We start from the raw sequence: 20,030 nt of genomic DNA, 5'->3' as shown, positions 1-20,030 counted from the left end.
CAACTCAGTTTTAAGAAAAGCTCTGCTCCTCTTCAAGATCTGGTATGCTATTTTTAAATTTATGATAATAAGAATTGATTTGGATTCTTTTTCCCCTTTTAAGATTAGTTTAAGAAATACATAGAGTGATCACCTAATAACCTACAAGAGCTGGCTGACTGTATTCAGGTGAAATGGACACTATTGATAAATGTTTTCTAACCCAGGACCTATCTTTTGTTGAGACCCAAGTATATAACTGACTTCCTGTGATGATTCCGGGCAGATAGTAAGGCTAGATATTTATGTCCGGAGATTTTGTCTTTGCACCAGTAAGTTTCAGAGGCGTTTCATATCTTCTTGACAACATAAGTATATAAGGTTAAATATTTCCTAAAAGATATATCACATATCATATTTTTAAAATTATTATTCTCTGTGACATATACTGGTTTTGATACACATTTAATTTTTTAGACAGGAAGATAATATATGTATAAGTTAATTCCCTCACTTTATTGAAAGTGGAATTAGATTGAGGAATGCCAAGTAAAAAAAAAAAAAATGCTAAAATGACGTGCCCAATACCACTCATCATCTCTATAATGGTGTTAGTTTAAATATTGGAAATATCTGGTTACCTTTTATGACTCTACAGGGTGGGTTCTTCAGTTTTCAGGATGGAGGAGTCACTAAATCCTCCCTAATCACTTCCATGATGCTGTCCCTTCTCAATGAGTCTGAGTGGTCAGCTCTTAGATTGATCTACCTGCAGACTACTTCGTGAGATGCCACCAGGATGGCTGATCACAGGCTAAAGGTAGGAATCCATCCACTCTGAAGTACGAAAAGGAATTACCTTTAAAGATTCTCAAGTACTAATGCAGAGGAATAGAGGGGGGAAATGAAGAAGCTTTATTTTTAAATTAATATTAATAGATGTAAACCTGAACAGCTGCTGTGACCAGCTATAATCTAGTAGTCGTCAAGGCGTAGGGAGTAGAATGATGCAATATTTAATGCTCTGGGGAACAATATTTAAAATTTGCCTATAGATATTTCAGGGTCACATGTCCTTAGATGCTTATCTCATCTGCATTTAAAAAAAGAATTGATTGCCATAGTATCTCTTTGCCCAGTGCTTTTTATTGGACTGTGGTTTCTTAATTGTAATAATTGACATGTAAGCAAATTTATGTAATTGTGAGGTGCAATGCTTTTTAAAGGGACAGAAAGCTGTTATAGGGAATACTATCAGAAAAAAAAAAAAAGGGCACAATCATTCTGGCTAAGACACAGCTACAATGTTGGTTGTAGAGCTGGGGAAGACCACAAGCAATCCGGCTTGATTCCTACCTTGCCTACTGTCTCAGGGCACTTGAACAAGTCCTTAGACTCTCTAGACCAGTGCTATCCAATCAAAACTCCAGCAACAAATTCAAGTTTTATATGCAGTTTTCTCTGCATATTAAAAAAAAATACTTCTAAAAATTTAAGACTTAAATGAGATAGTATATATCAAACCACCCAACATGATAAATGCTCAATATATTTTTACATATTTAGAATGAAAATATATAAGCATAAAGTCCAAGATAGTGGAGATGTTCTTATAGTGGAGCAAATCTGTAGCTTACAGAACATAACATTTTTCCAGTTCATAAAAACTGACATCTACCTTTGGTTTTCCTTTTCTTCTGGTGGCAGCCCCTGGATTTTTCTTTCAGGACTTTTCCTGAACAAAGAGTACTAGGTGATCCAAATCAGCCTGATCATCTACACCTGGAGTTTGAATTTAGGGCCGAAATGTCCAGGAAGGAACATAGTTGGAGGATCTCATTCCAATAGAGCATTCCAGAAGAGACTGTCCATTTACTCCCACTGCCCATTTCCCTGGACCATCACTGGCTGCTGTCCTTTCTGAGGTCTGGTTACTCAGTTTTTCCATTGATTCTACAAGATTCCCTAGCTTCTACATAAATTCCCTCCTTTGATTACTATAGTCACTTTCTGCCAAACACTCTGATTGGGCTAGGTAAAAAAAAAAAAAAAAAAAAACTGGACTTCTAATCCCCAAACTTTTCTGATTTGAACACATCCCCTGTCCTAATATCTATGTCAACACTTTGGACAGATTGTTTCAAGCTAACTGAGAGATAGTTACATTTTGTTTGGTATATACTGGCAGGTTTTCTGATCTCTTGGGCTATAGTGTCCAATAAGGGAGCCACCAGGTAGCCACATGATGGCTAACATGTAACATGTTATTTACATTTAAATTGAAATTAAAATTTAGTTTATTTGCACTAGCCAACTTTCAGGTGCTCAAGAGCTACATATGACTAGTGGCTACTATATTGGACAGCACAGAATTTGAATATTTCCACCATCCCAGCAAGTTCTTTTAGACAACATTGGTCTAAGACCTTTCCAGAACACTTGTTCAAAAATTCACTAAAGGTTAAGACACTTCTCTTTGAAGGTTGTTGAATAAAGACAAAATGAAGTTTGCAGTAAGGAAAAGAATTATCTGAAGAATGGAGATTAAATGTGTCTTGCATAAGAATAAAACTCAGTTAAAAAATTATGGTGAGGATAATTACAATGCTTTAAGAAAGAGTGCATATGGAGATTAATAGACATTCAATATCTTAATTTTTCCTTTGATGATTAAGAGATCCTCTTCCACAGTATTCCTCCTTTAGGACAATGAGGAATTAAATTATAGAGTGACTTTAGAGACTCTGTAGTCATTCTCACTCATTTTAGAGTGAAGACGAATGTCCAGAGTACACAGGTCACTTTCTAGGTCACACAGCTCAATTACCTGCAGAAACAACATGAGAACAACACACATCTCCTGAAGTATTAATCTGAACAGTTGTTGTCTGTTGGACAAGGTATATTCAGGATATCTACCTCAAAATCATTTCTGTATTATCTAAGTCAAAGATATTCAAATCACAGCTTTCCCTGCCTCCTATGAAATGGGTTATTGCGTAACTGCCATTTAACATGTATCTGTATTTCTCTAAAGGCCAGAAAAAGGTAAGTCAGACTCCTAGAGTTAATAACTAAGACTGACCCTGAACTGTCTAAATCTCATCCCCTGAAATTTGCAAGTTCCTATCCACTTTCCCAAGCAACTGGGGAAATTAAGTCATCTTTTACAGGTGCATTTTGTTTAGGTAAATGTCCAGAGCTAAAATAATGTGTTGCATATGATGGAAAAATATATATATATTTGTAGAATTTTTTATGATGTATATTGTAAGCAGGAACCAGAGAGAGCATTTCCTATTTTATATGAAAGGTTGTAGGTGAGGAAGAGTAAAATTGTCAAGCATATAAACCTGCATTTAATTAGGTCCATTTCAAAGAATCATATTCATACATATGTAAATGAATATATATTTTTGTCCTTGGGGCCTAAATCTGTCAGGTCTTGAGTTCCGGGACTGACTCAGGACAGTCTTAAGTTTTACATTTCCTTAAGTGGTTTAGTATTGGCTTGGCCAAAGTCTCCCTGCCTGCCTGCCAAGTCTCCCTGTTACACATTTGATGGCTTCCTTCTGGGGCTTGCTAACTTTTGCGGTCTGACAAATGAATTAACAACAGGATATCATCAGAGTGGCTCCTAGATAATTAATGTCCATTTGACATTTCAGTGAGTTTATGCATTGAAAGACATTTGCTTTTAACGCATACTCCTATCCTCAGCTTTGCTTGGAATTTTTTTCAGCTGCTCTTTACAACCTTTTTGGAATAATGCTCATGTTTCCTCTCCCAGGCTAAATCAAATTTCATGTACTTTACTTACCTTCTTTCACGATTCCTTGTCTCCTTTCCCAGCGCTCTCATTGATTCTAAACCGAGTCATTACTGGCCTTTAAAAACCTACTGCCCTACTTAATTTTATACTTTTTTTTTTTTCCTTTCTTCTGACTAGGTTAAATCAGTGCTCTGTGCTAGAGATGGTCTGCAGTGCCACAGACTGGAAGTCATTCCTTCTAGGAGACTAAAGATCTCAATTTTAAGAGAAAATCATAATACAGGGATAATTTACTTTCTGAGGAATGGTAGAACCAAATTGAACACTAATTTTTTTTTTATCATAGTCTTCTGAGTCTGTGGGGGGCTTGGGGTTTTTTTTATTGCTGTTTTTGTTTTTGCTGACTGCACAGCTTTTTTTTTTCATTTTTTAAAATTTAAATTCATTTGTTAACATATAGTGTAGTGCTTCAGGAGTAGAATTTAGTGATTCATCAGTTGCATATAACACCCAGTGCTCATTACAACAAGTGCTCTCCTTAATGCCCATCACCCAATTATCCCATCCCCTACCCACCTCCCCTCCAGCAACCCTCAATTTGTTCCTTATAGTTACGAGTCATTCCTGGTTTGCCTCTCTATGTGTTTTTATCTTTTGTTTTTCCTGCCCTTCACCTATGTTCATGTGTTTTGTTTCTTAAATTCCACATATGAGTGAAATCATATGGTATTTGTCTTTCTCCGACTTATTTTGCTTAGCATAACACACTCTAGTTCCATCCATGTCATTGCAAATGGTAAGATTTCAATTTTTGATGGCTGAGTAATATTCCATTGTGTGTGTGTGTGTGTGTGTGTGTATGTGTGTGTGTATATATATATACCATCTCTTCTTTATCCATTCATCAGTCGATGGACATTTCGGTTCTTTCCATATTTTGGCTGTCGTAGACATTGCTGCCATAAATATTGGGGTGCAGGTGCCCCTTTGAATCACTATTTTTGTATCCTTTGGATAAATACCTAGTAGTGTAATTGCTGGGTCATAGGGTAGTTCTATGTTTAACTTTTTGAGGAATCACTATACTGTTTTCCAGAGGAGCTGTACCAGTTTGTATTCCCACCAGTAGCATAAGAGGGTTCCCCCTTTCTCTGTATCCTCTAACATGTATTGTTTCCTGAGTTGTTAATTTTAGCCATTCTGACAGGTGTGAGGTGGTATCTCATTGTGGTTTTGATTTGTATTTCCCTGATGACGGGTAATGTTGAGCATTTTTTCATGTGTCTGTTAGCCATTTGTATGTCTTCTTTGGAGAAATGTCTGTTCATGTCTTCTGCCCATTTCTTGACTGGATTTTCTGTTTTCTGGGTGTTGAGCTTGGTGAGTTCTTTGTAGGTTTGGGATACTAACCCTTTATCAGATATGTCATTTGCAAATATCTTCTCCCATTCTGTCATTTGCCTTTTAGTTTTGTTAATTGTTTCCTTTGCTGTGCAGAAGCTTTCTATCTTGAAGTCCCAATAATTCATTTTTGCTTTTGTTTCCCTTGCCTTTGGAGATGTGTCTAGCAAGAAGTTGCTGCAGCCAAGGTCAAAGAGGTTGCTGCCTGTGTTCTCCTCTAGCATTTTGATGAATTTCTGTCTCACATTTAGGTCTTTCATCCATTTTGAATTTATTTTTTGTGTATGGTGTAAGAAAGTGGCCCGGTTTCATTCTTCTTCATGTGGCTGTCCAATTTTCCCAACACCATTTGTTGAAGAGATTGTCTTTTTTCCATTGGATATTCTTTCTTGCTTTGTCAAAGATTAGTTGACCACAGAGTTGAGGGTCCATTTCTGGGTTCTCTGTTCTGTTCCATTGATCTGTGTGTCTGTTTTTGTGCCAGTACCATACTGTCTTGATGACTACAGCTTTGTAATACAGCTTAAAGTCCAGAATTGTGATGCCTCCAGCTTTGGTTTTCTTTTTCAACATTCCTTTGGTTATTCAGGGTCTCTTCTGATTCTATATCAATTTCAGAATTGTTTGTTGCAGCTCTGTGAAAAATGGTGTTATTTTGATAGGGTTTGCTTTGAATGTGTAGATTGCTTTGGGTAATACAGACATTTTAACAATATTTGTTCTTCCAATCCCTGAGCATGGAATGTTTTTCCATTTCTTTGTCTTCCTCAATTTCTTTAATAATGTTCCATGGTTTTCAGAGTACAGATCCTTTACTTCTTTGGTTAGGTTTATTCCTAGGTATCTTATGGTTTTTGGTATAATTGTAATCGATTCTTTGATTTCTTTCTGCTGCTTCATTGTTCGTGTATAGAAATGCAACAGACTTCTGTGCATTGATTTTATATCCTGCAACTCTGCTGAATTCCTGTATCAGTTCTAGCAATTTTTTAGTGTAGTCTTTTGTGTCTTCTACATAGATTCTGATTCTGTTTACCACCCTTTCAGAAAAGAAGCCAGGTAAGATAACCCTTAAATTCAATGTAACAAAAACCCTCCTCTTCAATTCGCCTGTAAACAAACAAATGTAGATATTTATATCACTGGGTCCCAAACCTGGGTTTTGAGATGTCTCCTAATAATTCTCCTTAGAATCTATTATTTAGTTTTGGGTACATTAGTCAATTTCCTAAAAATGTGACTTTTTACGCAAGTCCTTGAAATATACTGGATATAGCAGAGGGGTAGAGAGTGGTGGTTACAAGCCCAGAATATTGATTCAGATTACTTGGATTCTAAGCCCCACTGTTACCTCTCCACTTTAATTTTCTCATATGTAAATAAGAACAATAATAGTACATTCTTTATAGGATGTTATAAGGATTGAAAATGAAAATATAAAGAGAGCTTAGAAAGATTAAATATTTTGTTATAAAACTTAATGATAGTTTATTATAAATGAGAAGTCTATCTTTAGTAGCCTTGTCCAATAATTGAGACAAGTCTTTTTTGTCTTCTCAGTTTCAAAGAGGCTAATAGGAAGCCTAGAGCACTAGAAGGCCATTTACAACTAATATTTTCCTCTTTAAAGACAAGGTGAGTCAGATGATATGTGTCCAAGAAGTTTAAACTCATGACTATATGCAAATCTATTATTCTTACTATGCCTTAGGTTACTAGCTAAACAGCCAAATAAAAAGCCCAGATAAGAGTGGTTTAAAGAGATGGAGAGGAAAATTTTTCTTCCTTATGTCCTAGCCTCAGTGGTCTGTCTGTCCATCTCCACCTTTTTCAACTTAATGGAGGATCCATCGAATCCTATTGAAATAAAAAGCTTGGATGATCTCTTCAGTTGGATTCCTAGGAAATAAATCGTGAGATAGGTATTCATGTGAAAATGATTCAATAGTGTTATCAAGGAAAACCAGTAAAAGACTAGCAAAGTGGGACAGGATATTAAGGATGGCAAGCAATGCCGATGGAGGATAATATTACCTCAGTTGCCCCAGGAGAGGACACAGCAGTGGACATCACACCTTTAATGTACTAATCAAGTCACAATGGAGCTGGAGTATTTATACTCTGTACTCATTGGTCATTGCTTTGGATTAAATGAAGGAATTTACATTTACAGGCACTTCTGGCTTTCCCAGTTTGAGGCAAAAATCATTCCATCAATCCAAGGTCAGCATGCCCGAAAGAGATACAGGTGTCTGCAGGGAGAGGAAGCAGTCCTGGAGTCGGTGTGCACTAAAAAGGTAAAGAGTCGCAGTGAATATTGGCAGAACATTACTAATGGAGGCATGATTCACTGAGAAGGCCAATGTGGTCTACCAAATTCAATGTGGTTTTAATTTGCATTTTTCTTATTATTAATGAGTTTTAAGGATTCTAACATCTTTTCACATGTTCAGCAGTACTTTTTATTTCCTTTTTTATCAAATGTCTAATAAATAGATCTTCAGCCAATTTCAATTCTCCATAGTTTTATTAGGGAGATTGGTTACTTTTCTATGGTGTGAATTACAGATATTTTACCTTTTTCAAACAGTGGCTTCTTGAAAAATGGACTATGTTGTCATTTTACTGATAAGCAGTAATGCTTTTTTTTTTTTTTGTAGTTTTGAGATGATACTCTACGTGGTGCTATAGTAGTACCCTTTTTATTATCAATTATTGCATTAATTGGGTTTTTTTTTTTTAGAGTTTCCTATGGTATTGGTTTTGATCTTTAATTGATCCATAGTGATGTTTTTCTGGTTAGCATTCTTCACTGATGTTAGTACAATGGTCTTTGTACATTTTAAAAGAGCATCTCTGGGTCAAACCCCTTTTATTAGTTATTTATTGAGTCTTCTGGAGTATGGGGAGATGGCAGGGAAGCTGCCAGAAACAACACAACTGAAAATCTTTTTTTCTAGTTTGCTGCCAAAGATTCAGACTGCTTCCCACAAACATGGCTTTTCTGTGTGATTCCCTGAGTCCGTGTTGATAAATGGAAAATATGACATTTATATTTCAAAGCAATCTCTTGCCAAAAGGAAAAATTTGTCCCCCCTAGTACTTTCTAAGATCCACTGTTGCTTGGTCCTTTTGCCACTACTGTGCATTATCTCTTCACCTATTATTTTGTGTAATTGCTTTCTCAGCTGTCGTTTTTAGTGTGTGTGTATACACACACACATACATACACACTTAGTATCACTGAAATTAAGTTTAAAGGGATTTTTCTTTTATTCCCCTTTTTGCATGTGTTCAGTTTATGTTTGGTACTTACTGCCATAAACATTTATAATAGAAATTTTAGTCTTATGGAAAATAATTTTGCAATGAATTCTTATAAAGAGCAACCACACTTGTGCAAAATTAAACAAACAGGAAAGACTTACAAAGATAGTTCTGAAAGAGCATGAAATAAACTAGTAGAAAGGTTAAGGGCTTTGGAATTTTACAGGCTTGGATTTATATGGATGTTCATCTACTTGCTAGTTGATTTATCAGAGGCAAATTACTACAACATTCTAAGTTGTTTCCCTCTTTTGTAAAATAATAGTAATGTTTTCTTCAATGTACTCTTAAGAATATATTGTAGTTAATCCTCCTAAGTCATCTAGCCATGGATTACCCTTAATATGTGTTGGTTCTTAATACAGGCAGAGAACTAGACAGAAAAATGTCTGGAAATAAATAGCCTAAAATTACCTAATATGGGGACGCCTGGGGGCTTAGTCAGTTAAGCATCTGCCTTCGGCTCAGGTCATGATCCCAGCACCCTGGGATCGAGTCCCCCATCAAGCTCCTTGCTCAGCGAGGAGACTGCTTCTCTTTCTGCCCGCTGACAAATAAAAAAAATCTTTTTTAAAAATTACCTAATCTATAGAAAAATTATTACAGATGGCTGTTAAAATTTGTGAAGGGACTTTTATCTAAATAGTTGGAAAATGCTTATTGATATTTCAAAATGTTGAAACTTACTTTCACTTAAAATCAAAATATGTTATAGTGGTTGATGGTTAATTTTGTGTCACCTTGGCTAGGATGGGTGCCCTCTTGTGGGATCAAATACCAGACTAGATCTTGCTCTGAAGGTATTTTTTAAATGTGATTAAAAATCAGTAGACTTTGGGGCGCCTGGGTGGCTCAGTCGTTAAGTGTCTGCCTTCAGCTCAGGTCATGATCCCGGTGTCCTGGGATCGAGCCCCGCGTCGGGCTCCCCGCTCCGCGGGAAGCCTGCTTTTCCCTCTCCCGCTCCCCCTGCTTGTGTTCCCTCTCTCGCTGTCTCTCTCTGTCAAATAAATAAATAAAATCTTTAAAAAAAAAAAAATCAGTAGACTTTATGGAGGATAATCTGTTTTACTCACTGTCTATGGACTGTATCCAATCAGTTGAAGGCCCTAAGAGCAAAGCCTGAGGTCCCTAAAGAAGAAGGAATTCTGCCTGAGTTTCTAGCTTTCAGGCTCAAGATTATAATAGCGTGGGAGAGGAAAAATAATTTTCCCTTTACCCTACTGAGTTCTTTCCTGAGACCTCCCTGTAGTAAAAGCAAACAATTAAAAGGAGAAAAACAGAATTTTAATAACATGCACTCCTCCTGTATATATGGGAGATACCCAGGAAAACTGAGTTACTCCCCAAAATGCCCAGTACCAGCATCAGCTAAAGACAAAAGACGTTGGGGTAGGGGGGGAACCAGTTTTGGGAGGTTATCAGGTAAAGCACAATAAATAAGAATATGGTTGTTATGCACATGTAAGTCCCCCTTCATTGGTAAGGATTTCCAGAGATTTCTTGGTACAGAGAAAGAAAGACACCTTAGAAATGAAAATTTCCCTTATACATCTGAATGTCTCTTACAAAAAGGTGATTTCTATGTGGTTTTCAGAGCATTTCCTAGGTCTGCTATATCTTAATTATCAGCTCAAAATAATCATTATTACACAGAGGCACATTTTAGGGTGATATATTTGGCTCCCCTTCAGTCCCACCTTTGAAACTTGAAGTAAGAAGGTTCACAATCCACACACTGAGTTGATAGATTTCTTGGTCCTGAGGTCAGTCCAGTTAAACAGCAGTGTCCTTGCACATGGGCTTTCAGAGTTAGGCCTTTATGGTGTGAACAGTCTTGTATTCAATATGAGGCACTTCAATAGAAACAAAAGAAAACCAGGTAAATTGTTGTAGCGGACTATAAACCCAGTCTGAGTCCTCTAGATGCCTGACTCAAAGCCTCCTTTGCTGTTTGAATATCTCTGATGATATCATCAGGTGTGCAGGTAAACTTTGAGAGTGGCCCACATAGCAAAAGGCATGAAGATTGTATAAATAAGCACTATTGTGGTTCCTTCTCTGATGTTTACATCAAGTTGTTCCCCTTCAGTTTACAGAACATAAGGAAAAAAATGACTAAGAACAAAAACTACACAAGTCAAAAGGGTAGGAGAAAATTGCAAACTTCAGTTTGGAAACTCATGGCTAGATTTTGAAGGAACTAGAAGAATTCAGGATCCCATACATAAGTGGAAAATAAAACCTCAAAAACAATAGCACTAGAATATAATTATTTACAAAGGTGCAAGCAATTTTTCTCTCTACAATCACCCGGATTTCTATTAAAAATCACAATAACACTAATTTGTTTGCAAATTAAGTCTAGTTGAATAAATTTGGTCTGATAATTTACATAAGTGGAACAAGAATAGCTATTGACCATATTGGCTCTTTTAAATTTTCATAAGTAATCTCATTGAACTTTTTTTTTAAAGTATGGTTGACATACAATGTTATATTAGTTTCAGGTGTACATACTGATTCAATGATCTATATGTTATGCTCACAAGTAGAACTACCATCTGTCACCATACGTACAATATTATTTACTATATTCCCTAGGCTGTATTTTTTATCTTCATGACTTATCTTTCACTCATCCCCCTACCAACCTTTCCTCTGGCAACCACCAGTTTGTTCTGTAATTTAAGGATCTCTTGGTTTGTTTGTTTTGTTTTTTAGATTCCACAGATAAATGAAATCATGGTATTCATGTTTCTCTTATTTCATTTAGCATAATATATCTGCTAGATCTAGCCATGCTGTGACCAATGGCAAGATCTCATTCTTTTATGACTGAATAATATTCATGTGTGTGTGAGAGCGTGTGCACGTGTGTGTATACCACACCTTCTTTAACCATTTGTCTATAAAGGGACACTTGGGTTGCTTCCATGTCTTGGCTATTGTAAATAATGCAATAAACAAAGAGGTGCATATATCTTACTGAATTAGTGTTTTTGTTTTCTTTGGGTAAATGCCCAGTAGTGAAATTATTGGATCATAAAGCATTTCTCTTTTTAATTTTTGGAGGAAGCTCCATACTGTTTTTACAGTGGTTACACCAATTTACATTGCCATCAATAGTGCACAACGGATCCTATTTATTCACATCCTCACCAACACTTATTTCTTGTCTTTTTATACTACCCATTCTGACATGTGTGATTTGATAACCTCATTGTGGTTTTGATTTGCTTTTCCTAGTGATTAATGATGTTGAGCATCTTTTACATATCTGTATGTCTTCTTTAAAAAAACGTCTTTTCAAATCCTCTGCTCATTTTTTAAGCAATTTTTTTGGTGTTGTACAAATTCTTTATGTACTTTGGATATTCTCTTATGAGATATATCATTTGCAAATATTTTCTCCCATTCAGCAGTTTGCCTTTTCTTTTTGTTGATGATTTCCTTTGCTGTACAATGTGTTTTATTTTAGTGTAGTCCCAGTAGTTTATTTTTTATTCTGTTTCCCTTGTCTGGAGACATATTCACAAGTCCAAGAGATTATTACTTGTTTTCTTTTAAGGAGTTCATGGTTTAAAGTCTCACATTTAGGTATTTAATCCATTTTGAATTTACTTTTGTGTATAAGTGGTCCAGTTTCATTCTTTTGTGTGTAGTTGTTCAGTTTTCCCAATACCATTTATTGAAAAGAATGTCTTTTTCCCATTTTTTATCCTTGTCTCCTTTGTCATAGACTGACCATATAGGTATGGGTTTGTTCGAAGCTCTCTATTCTGCTCCATTGATCTATATGTCTATTAGTGTGCCAGTACCATACTGTTTTGATTAATATAGCTTCATAGTGTATCTTAAAATTGGGATTGTGGTACCTCCAGCTTTGTTCTTCCATCTCAAGATGGTCTTGGCTATTCAAGGTCTTTTGTGGTTCTATGCAAATTGTAGGATTATTTGTTCTAGTTCTATGAAAAATGATGCTGGTATTGTGACAGAGATTGCATTGAATCTGTAGATTGCTTTGGGTATTATGGACATTTTAACAATATTCTTCCAATCCACAAACATGGAATACCTTTCCACTTGTTTGTGTCTTCTTCAGTTTTTCATCAATGTCTAAGTCTTTCACCTCTATGGTTAAATTTATTCCCTAGAAATTTTATTTCTTTTGGTACAATTATAAATGGGTTTATTTTCTTTCTGCTACTTCATTAGTGTATGGAATCAATAGATTTCTATTAATTTTATATCCTGAAACTTTTCTTAATTCATTCATCAGTTCTAATAGTCTTTTGGTGGAGTCTTTAGGGTTTTCTATATGTATACTCAGTATCATATCATCTGCTAATTGTGACAATTTTCCTTCTTCCTTATTGATTTGGATACCCTATTTCTTGTCTGATTACTATAGCTAGGACTTCCAGTACTATGTTTAAATAAAAGTGGTGAGAGTGAGCATCTCTGTTTTTTTCCTGACCTTAGAGGTAAAGCTCTCAGTTTTTCACCATTGTGTATGATGTTCACTGTGGATTTTTCATATAAGGCCTTTATTATATTGAGGTGTTTTTTCTTTAAACCCATTTTTGTTGAGAGTTTTTATTGTGAAGAGATGTATTTTCTTAAATGCTTTTTTTCCTGCACCTATTGAGATGACCATATGGTTTTTAATCCTTCCTCTTGTTAATATGATGTATCACAATAGTTGACTTGCAAATATTGAACCACATTTGTATCCCTAGAATAAATCCCACTTAATCATGGTGAATAATATTTTTAATGAACTGTTGTATTTGGTTAATATTTTGTTGAGGATTTTTGATCTGGGCTTGTAGTTTTTTTTTTTTTTTTGTAATGTCTTTGGTTTGGTTTTGGTATTTAATACTGGTCTCATTGAATGATTTTGGAAGTTCTCCCTCATCTTTTAGTTTTTGGAATAGTTTGAGGAAAATCTAAATGGGAAAATTCACCTTTGAAGCCATCTGATCCTGGGCTTTTGTGTGTTAGGAATTTTTTTTATTACCAATTCAATTTCATTACTAGTAATTGGTCTGTCAAATTTTCTATTTCTTCCTTATTCAGTTTTGGAAGATTGTATGCTTTGGGGAATTTATCCATTTTCCTAGGTTTTTCAATTTCTACTCTATTCTTTTTTATTTCTGTCCTTTTACTAGTGTTTGACTTTGTTCTTCTTCCAGATTCCTTAGTTGTAAGTTAGGTTGAGATTTTTCTTGTTTCTTGACAAGGATGTCCACTTTTATTGAACACAGTACTGGAAGTGTTAGCCATAGCAATCACACAGAAAAAAAGCATCCAAATTGGTAAGGAAGAAGTAAAACTGTATTTATAGACTACCTGATATTCTATATAGAAAATCCTAAAGACTCCACCAAAAACCTATTAGAACAGATAAAGGAAGGGGTGTCTGGGTGGCTCAGTCAGTTGACATTACAACTCTTACTTTGGCCCAGGTCATAATCTCAGGGTCATGAGATTGAGCCCTGCCTTGGGCTCCACACACAGCAGGGAGTCTGCTTAAGATTCTCTCCCTCTTCCCCTTCCTCTGCTCAAGCTCACTTGTGAACTCTCACTCTCAAACTAAATAAATCTAAAAAAAAAAAAAAACTGATAAATGAGTTCAGTAATGTCACAGGATACTAAATCAATATACAGAATTCCATTGCATTTCTATGCACTAATAATGGAGCAGAAGAAGGGGAAATTAAGGAATTTTTTTCTTGTAAATTACTATTTACAATTGTACCAAAAATAATAAAATACCTCAGAATAAACTTAACAAAGGAGGTGAAAGACCTATACTCTGAAAACTATAAAACAGGGATGAAAAGATATTTCATGCTCATGGTTTGGAAGAATAAAAATTGTTAAAATGTCCATTCTATCCAAAGCAATCTACAGATTTAATGCAATCCTTATCAAAATACCAACAGAATTTTTCACAGAAATAGAATAATCCTAAAATTTGTATAGAACCACAAATCACCCCAAATAGCCAAAGCAACCTTGAAAAAGAACAAAACTGGAAATACCACAATCCCAGATTTTAAGATATACTACAAATCTGTAGTAATCAAAACAGTATGATACCGGCGCAAAAATAGACACATAGGTCAATAGAACAGAATAGAAAATCCAGAAATAAACCCCTGATTATATGGTCAATTAACCTTTGATGAAGGAGGTAAGAATATGTAATGGGAAAAAGACAGTCTTTTCAATAAATGGTGTTGGCAAAACTGGACAGCTACATTCAGAAGAATGGAATTAGGCCACTTTCTTACACCATACCAAAAAAAAGTTAAAATGAATTAAGGACCTAAATATGAGACCTGAAATCATAAAAATTCTAGAGGAGAGCAAAAGCAGTAATTTCTCTGGCATTGGCTATAGCAATATTTTCCTAGATATGTCTCCTGAGGTAAGCGAAATAAAACCAAAATAAGCTATTGGGACTGCATCAAAATAGATTCGGCACAGCAAAGTAAACAGCCAACAAAACTCAAAGGCAACCTACTAAATTGGAGAAGATATTTACAAATGATATAACTGATAAAAGGTTAGTATCCAAAACATATAAAGAACTTAGCTCAACATCAAAAAAAAAAATACAATTAAAAAATGTGCAGAAGACATGAATAGACATTTCTCCGACAGATGGCCAACAAATAAAAAGATGATCAACATCACTCATCATCAGGGAAATGCAAATCAAAACCACAAGGAGATATCACCTCACACCTCTGAGAGTGGCTATAATCAAAAACACAAGAAACAAGTGTTGTTGAGAATGTGGAACAACAGGAACCCTCATGCACAGTTGGTAGAAATCGAACTGGTACAGCCACTGTGAAAACAGTATGGAGATTCCTCAAAAAATTAAAATAGAACTACCATATGATCTAATAATTCCACTACTGGGTATTTACCCAAAGAATATGAGAACACTAATTCAAAAAGATATATGCACCCCTTTATTGCAGCATTATTTACAATATCCAGATTATGGAAGCAGCCAAAGTGTCCATCAATATGTTAATGGATAAAGAAGAGGTGGTACATATATATAATGGAGTATTACTCAGCCATCAAAAAGAATGAAATCTTGCCATTTGCGACAACATGGGTGGATCTAGATAATATAATGCTAAGCAAAATAAGTCAACCAGAGAAAGACAAATACCAGATGATTTAATTCATATGTGGAATTTAAGAAACAAAATCAACTAGCCAAGAAAAGAGACAAACCAAAAACAGACTCTTTACTACAAAGAACATACTGATGGTTACCAGAGGGGAGGTGGGTAGGAGGATGGTGAAATAGGTGAAGGGGATTAAGAGTATACTTACACGGGTGCCTTGGTGGCTCAGTCGGTTAGGTGTCTGCCTTTGGCTCGGGTCATGGTCCCAGAGTCCTGAGATAGAGTCCTGCACTGGGCTCCCTGCTCAGCGAGGAGTCTTCTTCTCTATCTGCCCTTAACCCTGCTTGTGCTCTCTCTCTCTCTGAAATAAATTAAAAAAAAAAAAAAAAGTACACTTACTTGATCAGCACTGTATCATAGAATTACTGAATCACTACATTTTACAACTAAACCTAATACAACACAGTATGTTAACTATACTGGAATTAAAATTTAAAAAGACCCACTTCTGTGCTCATCCATAAAAAGCCACTCCTCATCCATTAACTTTTTATCATGAGATTATGGCAATTCAGTTCTATCTTCAGGCTCCACTTTTAATTGTAGTTCTCTTGCAATTTCCACCATATCTGCATTTACTTCCTCCACTGAAGTCATACCCTTCAAAGTCATCCATCAAGGTTGGGATAAAGTTTTTCCAAACTCGTGTTAATATTGATAATTTGCTCTCTTTCCATGAAGCAAAAATGCTCTTAATGATGTCTCCAAATGGTGAATCCTTTCCAGAGGCTTTCAATTTACTTTGCCCAGAGCCATCAAAGGAATCAGTATCTATGGTCTTGCAAAATGTATTTCTTAAATAGTAAGACGTTAAAGTCAAAATGACTTGTCTATTTCTCTCTATTCATGTGCTGCAGAATGTATATTGTGTTAGCAGGTGTGCAAATGACATTAATCTTATACATCTCCATCAGAACTTTTGGATAACCAGATGAATTGCCAATGAACAATAATATTTTGAAATAAATCTTTTATTCTGATAAGGTCTCAACAGTGGGCTTAACATATTTAGTAAACCATATTATAAACAGATGTGCTGCAATCCAAGCTTTGTTGTTCCATTTATAGAGCACAGGAAGAATAGATACGGCATAATTCTTAAGGGCCCTAAGATTTTTGAAATGGTGAATGAGCATTGGCTTCAACTTTAAGTCATTAGATGCATTAACCCCTAATAAGAGAGAGGGCCTGTCCTTTGAAGCTTGAATCCAGGCACTGACTTCTCCTAACTATGAAAATCCCAGTTGGTATCTTCTTCTAATAGAAGGCTATTTAATCTACATTGAAAATGTATTGTTTAGTGTAGCCACCTTCATTAATGATCTTAGCTAGATCTTCTGATCTTTTGCTGCAGCTTCTACATCAGCACTTGCTGCTTCATCTTGCTCATTTGGGTTATAGAGATATCTTCTTTCCTTAAACTTCATGGACCAACCTCTGCTAGTTTCAAACTTTTTCTTCAACTTCCTCACCTCTCTCAGCCTTCATAGAATTGAAGAGAGTTAGGGCCTCACTCTGGATTAGCATTTGGATTAAGGGAAGTTTGTAGTTGGTTTCATCTTCTATTCAGACCCTGAAACTTTCTCCATATCAGTAATAATACTGTTTTACTTTCTTGTCATTCATGTGTTCACTGGAATAGCACATTTAATCTCCTTCAAGAACTTTCCTTTGCACTCACAACCTGGCTAACTGTTTGGAATAAGAGGCCTAGATTTCAGCCTATCTTGGCTTTTGACATGCCTTCCTCACTAAGCTTAATTATTTCTAAAATTTTATTTAAAGTGACAGATGTGTTACTCTTCCTTTCACTTGAACATGTTGAGGCCACTGAAGGGTTAATAATTGGCCCAATTTCAATATTGTTGGGTGTCAGGGAATAGGGAGGCCTGAGAAGGGGGGGGGTAACCCCTGATGAGGGCAACAGTCAGAACACAAACATTTATTAATTAAGTTCACAGTGTTATGTGGCCATGGTTTGTGGTGCCCCAAAACATGTACAATAGTAACATCAAAGATCATTGAACCCACATCACCATAATGAATATAGTAATAAAGTTTGAAATATTGTGAGAATTACCAAAAAATGACACAAACACAGGAAATGAGCAAATGCTGTTGGAAAAATGAAGCCAAGAGACTTGCTTCAACACTGAGTTGCCACAAACTGCATTTGTAAAAAATGCAGTATCTTCAAAGTACAATATAGAAAAGCACAATAAAACAAGTATGTCTGTGATATCCAAGATTATAAGGAACTTACATAACTCAGTAGCAATAAAGCAATCCAATTAAAACAACGGACAAAAGACATGAATAAACTTTTTCCAAAGACAGTATATGAATGTCCAACAAGTACATAAAGATGTTCAATATCCCTAGTTATTAAGGAAATACAAATTAAAACCACAACAAGATATTACTTCATACATGTCAGAATGGCTGTTATCAAAAAGATGAGAGATCACAAATGCTGGCATGGATATGGAGAAAAGGGAGCTCTTGTACACTCTTAGGATTGCAACTTGGCACAACTACTATGGAGAATGGTACGTAGATTCCTCAAGAAATTAAAAATAGAATTAACCATATGAACCAGCAATTCCATTTCTGGGAATATATCCAAAGGATATTAAAATGCTAAGTCAAAGAAATATCTGCACCATGTTCGTCCCAGGATTATTTACAATAGCCAACACCTGGAAACAACTTGTGTTTATTGATGGATGAATGGATAAATAAGTTGTTGTATACATATACAGTCAAATGTTATTCAGCCATAAAAAACAAGAAAATGATACCATTTGTGATAACATGGATGGACCTTAAAGCCTTATGCTAGGTAAAATAAGTCAGAGAAAGACACATAATGTATGATCTCACTTAAATGTGGAACTTTATCCCTCCCACCCCCAAACAAAACCAAACCCCATGGGTAGCACAGTCGGTTAAGCATCTGCCTTCAGCTCGGGTCATGATCCCAGGGTCCTGGGATCGAGCCCCGCATCAGGCTCCCTGCTCCGTGGGAAGCCTGTTTCTCCCTCTCCAACTCCCCCTGCTTGTGTTCCCTCTCTGTGTCTCTCTCTGTCAAATAAATAAAATTTAAAAAGATTAAAAAAAAAACAACCCATAAACTCATAGAAAAAGAGATCACATTTTTGGTTACCAGAGGCAAGGAGTGAGGAAAGGAAGAATTGGAAGAAGGTGGTCAAAAGTTACAAACTTCCAGTTATAAATCATTACTAGTCATATAATGTACAACATGATAAGTACAGTTATTACTGCTATATAATATATAGAAAAGGTGGTAAGAGTAGATTCTAAGAGCTCTCATCATAGGGAAATTTTTTTCTTTTTATATGAATGTTGGATATTAATCACCACTTTTTGTGGTGATCATTTCAAAATATATTCAAATGAAACAATTATACTGTGCATCTTAAACACACAGTAATGTATGTCAATCATTTCTCAATAAAACTGGGAAAAAATGTACCTATAACAAATCTTTACCAGTGTCATTATATCCAAGGAAATAGTTCACACAAATAGTTTCACGGGTTTATCTACATTTGGAAAGGAAGGGACAAGTTTAAAATTTTACCTTCTGTTCTCAACTAGGCACTACAGAGTGAAAGCCTGGAGAGCGGACTTTGGTAATAATTCTTATCCTTTGCCAGCTTCTGCCAGTTTTCCAGGTTCCTGTCTGCAGGCTCCATCATGGGTCACCAAACTGTAGGTGAAGAAAAATATCTTTTTTTTTTTTTTAAAGATTTTATTTATTTGACAGAGAGAGTGAGAGAGCACAAGCAGGGGGAGACAGTAGAAGGAGAGGGAGAAGCAGGCTTCCCGCGGAGCAGTGAGCCCAATGCGGGGCTCGATCCCAGGACCCTGGGATCATGACCTGAGCCGAAGGCAGATGCTTAACCGACTGAGCCACCCAGGCGCCCCAAAAATAATTTCATCTTTACCCTTGCAGGTTCTTGGCTGAGACTCCCTGTAATAAGACATATAAATAGAAAAATAAACAGAAGTTTAATAACATGTATTCTTCTCATATACATGGGAAATACCCAGGAAAACTGAGTGACTCCCTGACTTGGCCCAAGCCACTATCTTAAATATCATCTTTAGCTAAAGACAAAAGATGATATGTGTGGGGAGTCTAGTTATGGCAAAGCACATGAAATGAGGGTATGATTGTTATGCCGATTTAAGTCCCTGTCTTCTCCACTGGTAAGAGTTTCTAGCGATTTGTAACTCCCCTTTTTCTTAGAGACAGGGAAACACCTTTACAAATGAGGATTTCCCTTATAAATGTAAATATATTACAA

General features: G+C 35.8%; 1 long non-coding RNA gene across 1 annotated transcript; it reads right to left on the bottom strand.

Annotated features, from left to right (window-relative positions):
- Window positions 1-7,322: 7,322 nt before the first annotated feature.
- Window positions 7,323-16,214, bottom strand: LOC144379960 (uncharacterized). The gene is made up of 3 exons (XR_013443576.1): window positions 15,845-16,214; window positions 10,177-10,332; window positions 7,323-7,441 (listed from the first exon to the last, which is right to left on the bottom strand). It is a non-coding gene; the product is annotated as an uncharacterized LOC144379960 (long non-coding RNA).
- Window positions 16,215-20,030: the final 3,816 nt, after the last annotated feature.

The sequence above is a fragment of the Halichoerus grypus genome, chromosome 1 (assembly GCF_964656455.1).
Source record: "Halichoerus grypus chromosome 1, mHalGry1.hap1.1, whole genome shotgun sequence".
NCBI classification, from domain to species: domain Eukaryota; kingdom Metazoa; phylum Chordata; class Mammalia; order Carnivora; family Phocidae; genus Halichoerus; species Halichoerus grypus.
Note: the sequence above shows the minus strand (reverse complement) of the source record. Positions and strands in the feature narration are given on the sequence as shown.